The following is a 7,500-nucleotide window of genomic DNA, read 5'->3' on the forward strand; positions in this document are numbered from 1 at the left end:
CTCTCTCTTTCTCTTTCTCTTTCTCTCTCTCTCTCTCTCTCTCTCTCTCTCTTTCTCTCTCTCTCTCTCTCTCTCTCTCTCTCTCTCTCTCTCTCTCTCTCTCTCAGCTCTCATTACCACACCTCTCCCCTCCCGCCCCCCCTCTCTCTCTCTTTTTCTCTCTCTCTCTCTCTCTCTCTCTCTCTCTCTCTCTCTCTCTCTCTTTCTCTTTCTCTCTCTCATATTCTCTCTTTCTCTCTTCTCTCTCTTTTCTCTCTCTCTCTCTTTTCTCTCTCTCTCTTTTCTCTCTCTCTCTTTTTTCTCTCTCTCTCTCTCTCTCTCTCTCTCTCTCTCTCTCTCTCTCTCTCTCTCTCTCTCTCTCTCTCTCTCTCTCTCTCTCTCTCTCTCTCTCTCTCTCTCTACTCTTCTCTATTTCTCTACTCTCTCTCTCACACTCTCTCATTTTATATTTCTTTCTCGCTGTTGGGATGGTGGTGTAATTATTCAGTATGATTTTTTTTCAATGAAAAATCACTTGTGCGAATGAACAGGTGTACCCATAAATCATTACTACACCTGTTTTCATCAATATCATCCACACCTAAATGCGCTGAGTTTCTGCTTTGCCGACATTGTCATTCCTCTGTTACTTGATTGTTAATGATGATTATGTTGTAGTGCAACAGTTTCTTGTATAGCACTATTATGCATTATACCATTGCCTATGATACCGGTTGACGAAGTGGTGTGTTACGTCGCAAGTAAAATCTCAGGTAAACGGGGCCCCGGCAGTGCAGGGAGGGAAACGTCATTGATCGTTGCTTGACCGTCGCTAAGATCACTTAGGAGAGTTGCCCAGCCTCCTCCTATCTCGAGCAGCGTGGGCTCGCCATCTGCAATGTTCATGGTAGAGTCATCAGGTGTGAGTATCCTTTGATGCTATTTTCAAGGCCGTCCTTGCCCCGCCCACCGATACGTCACACGCCGCGAGTTACCGGCTTTTACAATTCGTCAGTTTATTCTTATTTTTAAAAAGGCTTGAGGAAAAATGTTCTATTTTTTAACGTACTGTGTTCTGTTAATTGGTCTGAGATTGAGGTGGTCGATCTTTCGATGATTATTACAATAGCTTTTTACACTTGTCAAATTAAGGAACCAAGTAAAATGTATGCAAACATTTTCGCTCAGCTGATTGCATCGCTGCCAGACGTGTAATCGACCCGTTAAAGTTGAACTATTTACGATACAATGGACATTGTCGTATTAATCAGAATAATGATATATCAAACGGCATAAAACAATTCGGGACCTACTTTCTTCAAGGACTACTCATAAATAACGTTAATGTAGTGTGTGTGATTGATTATACCGACAGCATATGCGATGGGAAGTCGACGAGCGCGGTACGACAACTCCCGTTAGGACTAGCGGGTGTGAGCGTCGGGAGCCCCAGCGGGTCACCGTGAACATAGTGGAATCTAGGAATATCGGTGAAACGAGCGCGCGCATGAACGTCTGCCTTTCCTGACAGTCAGGGTGTGTTTATTAAGGGTGATCATGCATTTTCCTTCCGCATTGCACTGGCGGTGGATACTCTAGGATCAAGGCTCTTTCGGAATTGCAGTTTGACTCTTGTTGCACTAACGGGGAGAGCAGGGAGTGCGGTGCAGACATCTCAATTCGGCCCTACAATGCCGACAATTTTTCAGACAATGAAATGCATCGGTTTTGGTCTGGAAATCAGCCATTTGACACTCGCATCTGCTCTCGATAGGACCCTTCCCAATCGGCATCAACGCGACTGAATGCGAGAGGGAAAGAGATGCTAAACAAACATCAGATGTGATCTAGTCCCCGGGCCATGATGCACGCCCATTGTCTGCTCTGTTGCGACCCTAGGGTGGTGTAGGTGGTCATGGCACCGCATGGAAGTGGCGGTCATGAGAGAAACCTGTCTTATCTGTATGATTACCCTCCCTCATACAGCATACGGGAGAGACTATGTTCACGCGGGAGCGGGTGTGTGCCAAAATTTCGGGTGACAGTGTCGTTGTATTTTGTTATGTAACGCTGGTAGATCAGTGTTGGGAAGCAGGTGTCCCGGACATCTGCTTATTCTTTTATTTATTGATGTTTAAGCATATCTCGAAGGCCGTGTTTTCCTAAAATGTGTTAGCATCTTGAACGGACAGGCTAACCCCACCTGTGATGCCTGAAACCCCATGGCATATCCTATGCATAGTTATGTAGCTATGTTACCTTGGACGAATGTTATTGGACTGTGATGGGTATGCCTTGTCACCTTGTAACACTCCCTACATAGAGACATCCGTATCGTTTCGTGACATAGGCTAGCGTGGCCATTAATGATTCATTTGGTCTAGTAACTGGAACATATGCTAGATACAAACCGTATGGATCCCGTGTAAATAAAGTGTGATTGTGATATCAATAACACGTAATGATGTATTTTGGCGTGTTATTTATGCTACGAGGATTGTTTTATAGGTATTGAATGTCACCCACGAGCCATAGATAGAACATTCATGTCTCGTAATTAAGAAGAGACAGACAGACAGGCAGAGAGACAGGAAGAATATTGAGTGTTAGGGCCATATTGCCAGTCGATAAAGTGCTTGCTGTTGTATTCCTAGCCATCCCGAGAAGAGCTGGGCGAGGCGATGGGCACAAGCATCGTTTCGAGATCTCCACCCCCCCCCCTCCCCCGAAGCCGACTTTACGATGCTTAGTAACTCTCACCTTATTTGACGAATGTCCTTCTATCACTTTGTTGAAGATTCACGGAGTCATTTGATATCATTTTCGTATTGATAACTTCGGTCGAAAGATTCGATCTGACGTGCAGGCCGAAAGAGAAATTATGGCCCACCTATACTCGGGACAGCTGTTGCGTAGATATGCCTTGCCCTTATCACTTTCGCCAATTTGTATATAGGACATAATTACCATTTCTATTCATTTGTTCTATTTCCTATTTTCCGCATCGTCATGTTAAAGGGACTACAGATTTCACATTACATTTCATGATGAAAAAGACAACATTTATTTATTCTTTATTTTACACATACTGCCCTGTCACTAGGCATTTCTTTTGAGGTTCGTTAAGTGATTTTTGACTGTTAAGACTATTCACTGGAAACTTTATTAGGTAGAAAGGCCAGTTTTGATATCAGAAGCTGGGCTATGAGGTGGAAATTGGGTGGATTTTTTTTTCTCATTTTTATTGGGGCGTGAGAACTAATTTCAGTGTGTTCTTTGGAGTATGGGAATATATATTAGTATGAATCATCTTAGAAAATATGAATCAATCAGTTTATTTCTCTTGATATAGGGAAGCAGATTTCTTTTCCATGGATAGAGTTAGTGCCAGTGATTTCATTTAAAATGCTCACACTTGTCATTGATGGTTGTTGTACTGAGGCTCCACGAGTTTAACGACACAGACAACTTCAAATGCATTGCGCTCTCTCTCTCTCTTTCCCTCTCTCTCTCTCTTTCCCTCTCTCTCTCTCTCTCTCTCTCTCTCTCTCTCTCCCTCTCTCTCTCTCTCTCCCTCTCCCTCTCCCTCTCCCTCTCCCTCTCCCTCAATCCCTCCCTCCCTCTTCCCCTCTCTCACTCTATTTCTATTTCCATCTCCATCTCCATCTCTATCTATGTGTATATGTGTTTTCCAAATACTCTCTCTTTGTATTGCTCTTTCTTCTTTTTTCCTCTTCTCTGTGTCTCTCCCACATCCGCTTCTTCTCGTTTTCCGTTTCTTACCGTCCTTTCTTTCCATCTCCACTTCCCTTTCACTCTCTCTCCGTCTCTCTCATCCTTCTTTATCCCTCCTTTCTAAAAATCTCGCTTTCCTTAGACAAAGGCTTTCTCTCTTCCCTTAACATTTGCCTCATGGGACTTAGAAACCTGGATTCCACACAACGCCGCTTATTGGTCAGAATTTGTGGGTTGTGTGTGTGTGTGTGTGTGTGTGTGTGTGTGTGTGTGTGTGTGTGTGTGTGTGTGTGTGTGTGTGTGTGTGTGTGTGTGTGTGTGTGTTCGTGTTCGTGTTCGTGTGTATGCGTGTGCACGCGTTTTATGTATTTATGTATGTATAATGTAACGTTTGTTTTACGTAACAACTGCAACCTTTTTGGGGGGACAGAGAAACGAAACAAATTCGTTGTAGTAAGGTTTCGCTCCTGACAAAATATAAACAGCAGTTGCAGCATCTTTGCAAAACCCTGCTTGCATGCTCGAAGCAGCTGACGGATTGAAGGACGAGCGTTGTGTTATCATTGTTATTCAGTCATTTTCTCCGTCTTTCACTTTTCTTCAGGGGATTTCACTCAGGGAAAGTGTTGACGTGCTTATGCCGACATTATTATTGTTAACATTGTTATTATTATTGTTTTTGATGCTACTACTACTACTGGTGCAGCTGCTGATACCAGTATTATTATTACTATTATTATTTTTATTATTACTATTATTATTATTATTATTATTATTAATATTATTATTATGATAATAACTACTACTACTACTACTATTAAATATTGTTATAATTATTTATATTACTATCACTAATACTATTATTATCACCACTCTCCTTCACCACTGCTCCACATCATCACCACCACTATCATCAACATCATCATCAATAATCAATCATCATTCATCACCAGAACCCTTCCCATCATCATCATCATCACCACCATCATCAGGTGGTGAAATGCCATCACAAGATTAATTATGCAACTCGTCATTCGCAAAGCTTCCTTAGATGCTTTGCAATTGCACACTTTGCATTCAAGATGATTCATTAAGAGCCGCTTAATGGCATTCAAATCAGTCTTTAACGAGAGTAATTATTATGCCGGAAATTATTTTATTTTCTATTTATTTATTTTGATAATTGCGTTGATCATTTGATTCCATAATTATTTGCGATGCTTTTAGAGTGCTGCTCTCTCTCTCTCTTTCTCTTTCTCCTTCTCTCGTTCCCTCTTTCTCTTTCTCTTTTTTCTCTTTTTTCTTTTTCTCTTTTTCTCTTTTTCTCTTTTTCTCTTCTCTCTTTTCTCTTCTCTCTTCTCTCTTCTCTCTTCTCTCTTCTCTCTTCTCTCTTTCTCCCTCTCCCTCTCCCTCTCCCTCTCCCTCTCTCTCTCTCTCTCTCTCTCTCTCTCTCTCTCTCTCTCTCTCTCTCTCTCTCTCCCTCTCTCTCTCTCCCCTCCCCCCCTCTCTCTCTCTCTCTCTCTCTCTCTCTCTCCCTCCCTCCCTCCCTCCCTCCCTCCCTCCCCCTCCCTCTCCCTCTTTCTCTCTTTTTTCTTCTTCTTCCTCTTAGTTCTTTTCTTCTTCCTTATCGTCCTCTTCTATCTCTTCCTTCTTCTCCTAGCTCTACTTTTCTCCTCCCCCTCCTCCGCTTCCTTCTTCTCCTTTTCTTCCATCACCTCTTCTTCCTCATAATCCTCCCTCCTTCATCCACCTATTTTGCCCCCAACCCTCGTCCTTATTTTCCTCTTTCCTTCAGTCTTCTCACCTCCACGAAAATTATCGAAAGGAAGAAAAACAAGAAAAAAAAAGGTTAAAAATGACGAGGAAAAATACAGGTTAAGAATGGTAATTACGCGTAGGGTGAAGTTGATTATCTCTCTCTCTCTCTCTCTCTCTCTCTCTCTCTTTCTCTTTCTCTTTCTCTCTCTCTTTCTCTCTTTCTCTCTTTCTCTCTTTCTCTCTCTCTCTCTCACACACTCTCTCTCTCGCTCTCGCTCTCTCTTGCTCTCTCTTTACCCTCTTTCTGTGTGTGTGTGTCTGTATCTGTGTACGTATGTATATGTATGTATGTCTGTACCCGGGTGAGGAAAGGTACCCGATAGCTGAAAAGGAACGTCTTAAAAGAAAAAAAAGTCAAGAAAAAGCATGTCACAGTGGCACTTCAAAGGGTTCCTTCGCCGCCCTACATCCTTTGCTCGCTTGGTAAAGCCGGTAGGACGTCTGGTACACTTGGCTGGGGCGGTGTTTCTCTCTCCCTCTCCCTCTCTCTCTCTCTCTCTCTCTCTCTCTCTCTCTCTCTCTCTCTCTCTCTCTCTCTCTCTCTCTCTCTCTTTCCCTCTCTCTCTCTCTCTCTTCCTCTCTCTCTCTCTCTCTCTGTCTCTCACTCTCTCTCTCTCTCTCTCTCTCTCTCTCTCTCTCTCTCTCTCTCTCTCTCTCTCTCTCTCTTCTCTCTCTCTCTCTCTCTCATGGTGATAGTGTCTCTTTCTCTCATTCTTTTTCTTACTCTTTTCTCTCTCTTCTTTTTTTTCTCTATTTCCGCTCTTTCTCTCCTTTTTTTCTCCATTTCTCTCTTTCTCTCTTTATGTTTCTCCCATTTATTTATTTCTCCTGTTTTCTCTCTCTTTTTTTTCTATTTTTCTGTTTCTCTCTTTTCTCACTTTTCTCTCATTTCACTCTTTCTCTCTCTTCTCTCTCTCCCTCCCTCCCTCCCTCCCTCCCTCCCTCCCTACCTACCTCCCTTCCTCCCTCATTCTCTCCCTTTGTTCATCTATTAATATATCTATATCTATATCTCCTTTATTATAATCATTTTGTATCTGTCTCTCTCCCGCTCTTTCTTCTCCTCTCGATCTCTTCCTTGCTCTCCCCTCTCACTCTTCTCTTCCGCTTTCTCTTTCTCAATCCCCCTCTCTTCCCATTCTTCCCTTTATTCCCTCTCTACCCTCTTCTTAATATTTCTGGAATTTTTGCATTTAGCGAATATCACGGTCGAGCCAACCGCCGGATGAGATGTGATACATTGGCTGTGGAAATATCCGGAGTATTTTGAATTTTACAGATATGTGCAATTGCAGAGAAGGCGGTCGACTGAACCGTGCTGGGTTTTCTGTCTCTCTCTCTCTCTCTCTCTCTCTCTCTCTCTCTCTCTCTCTCTCTCTCTCTCTCTCTCTCTCTCTCTCTCTCTCTCTCTCTCTCTCTCTCTCTCTCTCTCTGGATGTATGTGTGTGATATTTGTCTCCCTCTTTTTTATTATTTTTATATCTTGTCTTTCTTCCTTTTCTTATGTTTTCCCCTTATTCTTCCTCTTCAATTTTTGCTTCTTCATCTTCTTCATCTTATTTCTATCTCACTCTCTCGTGTACACTCTATTTCTCTCCTTCTGTGCTCGATCTTCTCTTTCGCGTATGCAACCATGCATTATTTTGTTTATTATTTTTTTACCGTCTTCTTTTCGTGTAGATTTGATTTTTGTTTTTGCATTTCCATTTATTTTTTAAATAATTGATTTGATATTGGTAATTATTTTATTATTTTTATCTTTCGTTTCCTTTTTTTCATTCCTTTATTTTATTACAAGCCGTCCTTTTTCGTGTAAATTAGTCTTGCGCGTGGCAGGTGAGGGTGGGGGTGGGGGGGGGGGCAAGGGGGCAGGATGCAGCCTCCTGCTGACGTGGCCCTCCGCTGGCTTGTCCACGTTGCGCGCCCGGCTGTGTCGTGTCGTCTTTTCCTTTTTCGTTTGCCCTTTTT

The 7,500-nt window shown here is 42.6% G+C and overlaps 1 protein-coding gene across 3 annotated transcripts in view; it reads left to right on the forward strand.

The window, feature by feature from the left end:
• Positions 1–7,500, forward strand: part of LOC122247085 (uncharacterized) — a 112,446-nt gene that overhangs the window by 24,373 nt on the left and 80,573 nt on the right. The window contains exon 1 of one of the 3 annotated variants that reach the window (XM_043006079.2): positions 1,399–1,515. The exons of the other annotated variants lie outside the window; for them this stretch is intronic. The gene's annotated coding sequence lies outside the window, so the exon portion shown is untranslated. Of the gene's footprint in view, positions 1–1,398; positions 1,516–7,500 lie in introns of those variants that run through there. 3 annotated transcript variants of the gene reach the window in all.

The sequence above is a fragment of the Penaeus japonicus genome, unplaced genomic scaffold (assembly GCF_977035675.1).
Source record: "Penaeus japonicus unplaced genomic scaffold, GWHDUDI00000001_assembly GWHDUDI00000008, whole genome shotgun sequence".
Lineage (NCBI taxonomy): Eukaryota > Metazoa > Arthropoda > Malacostraca > Decapoda > Penaeidae > Penaeus > Penaeus japonicus.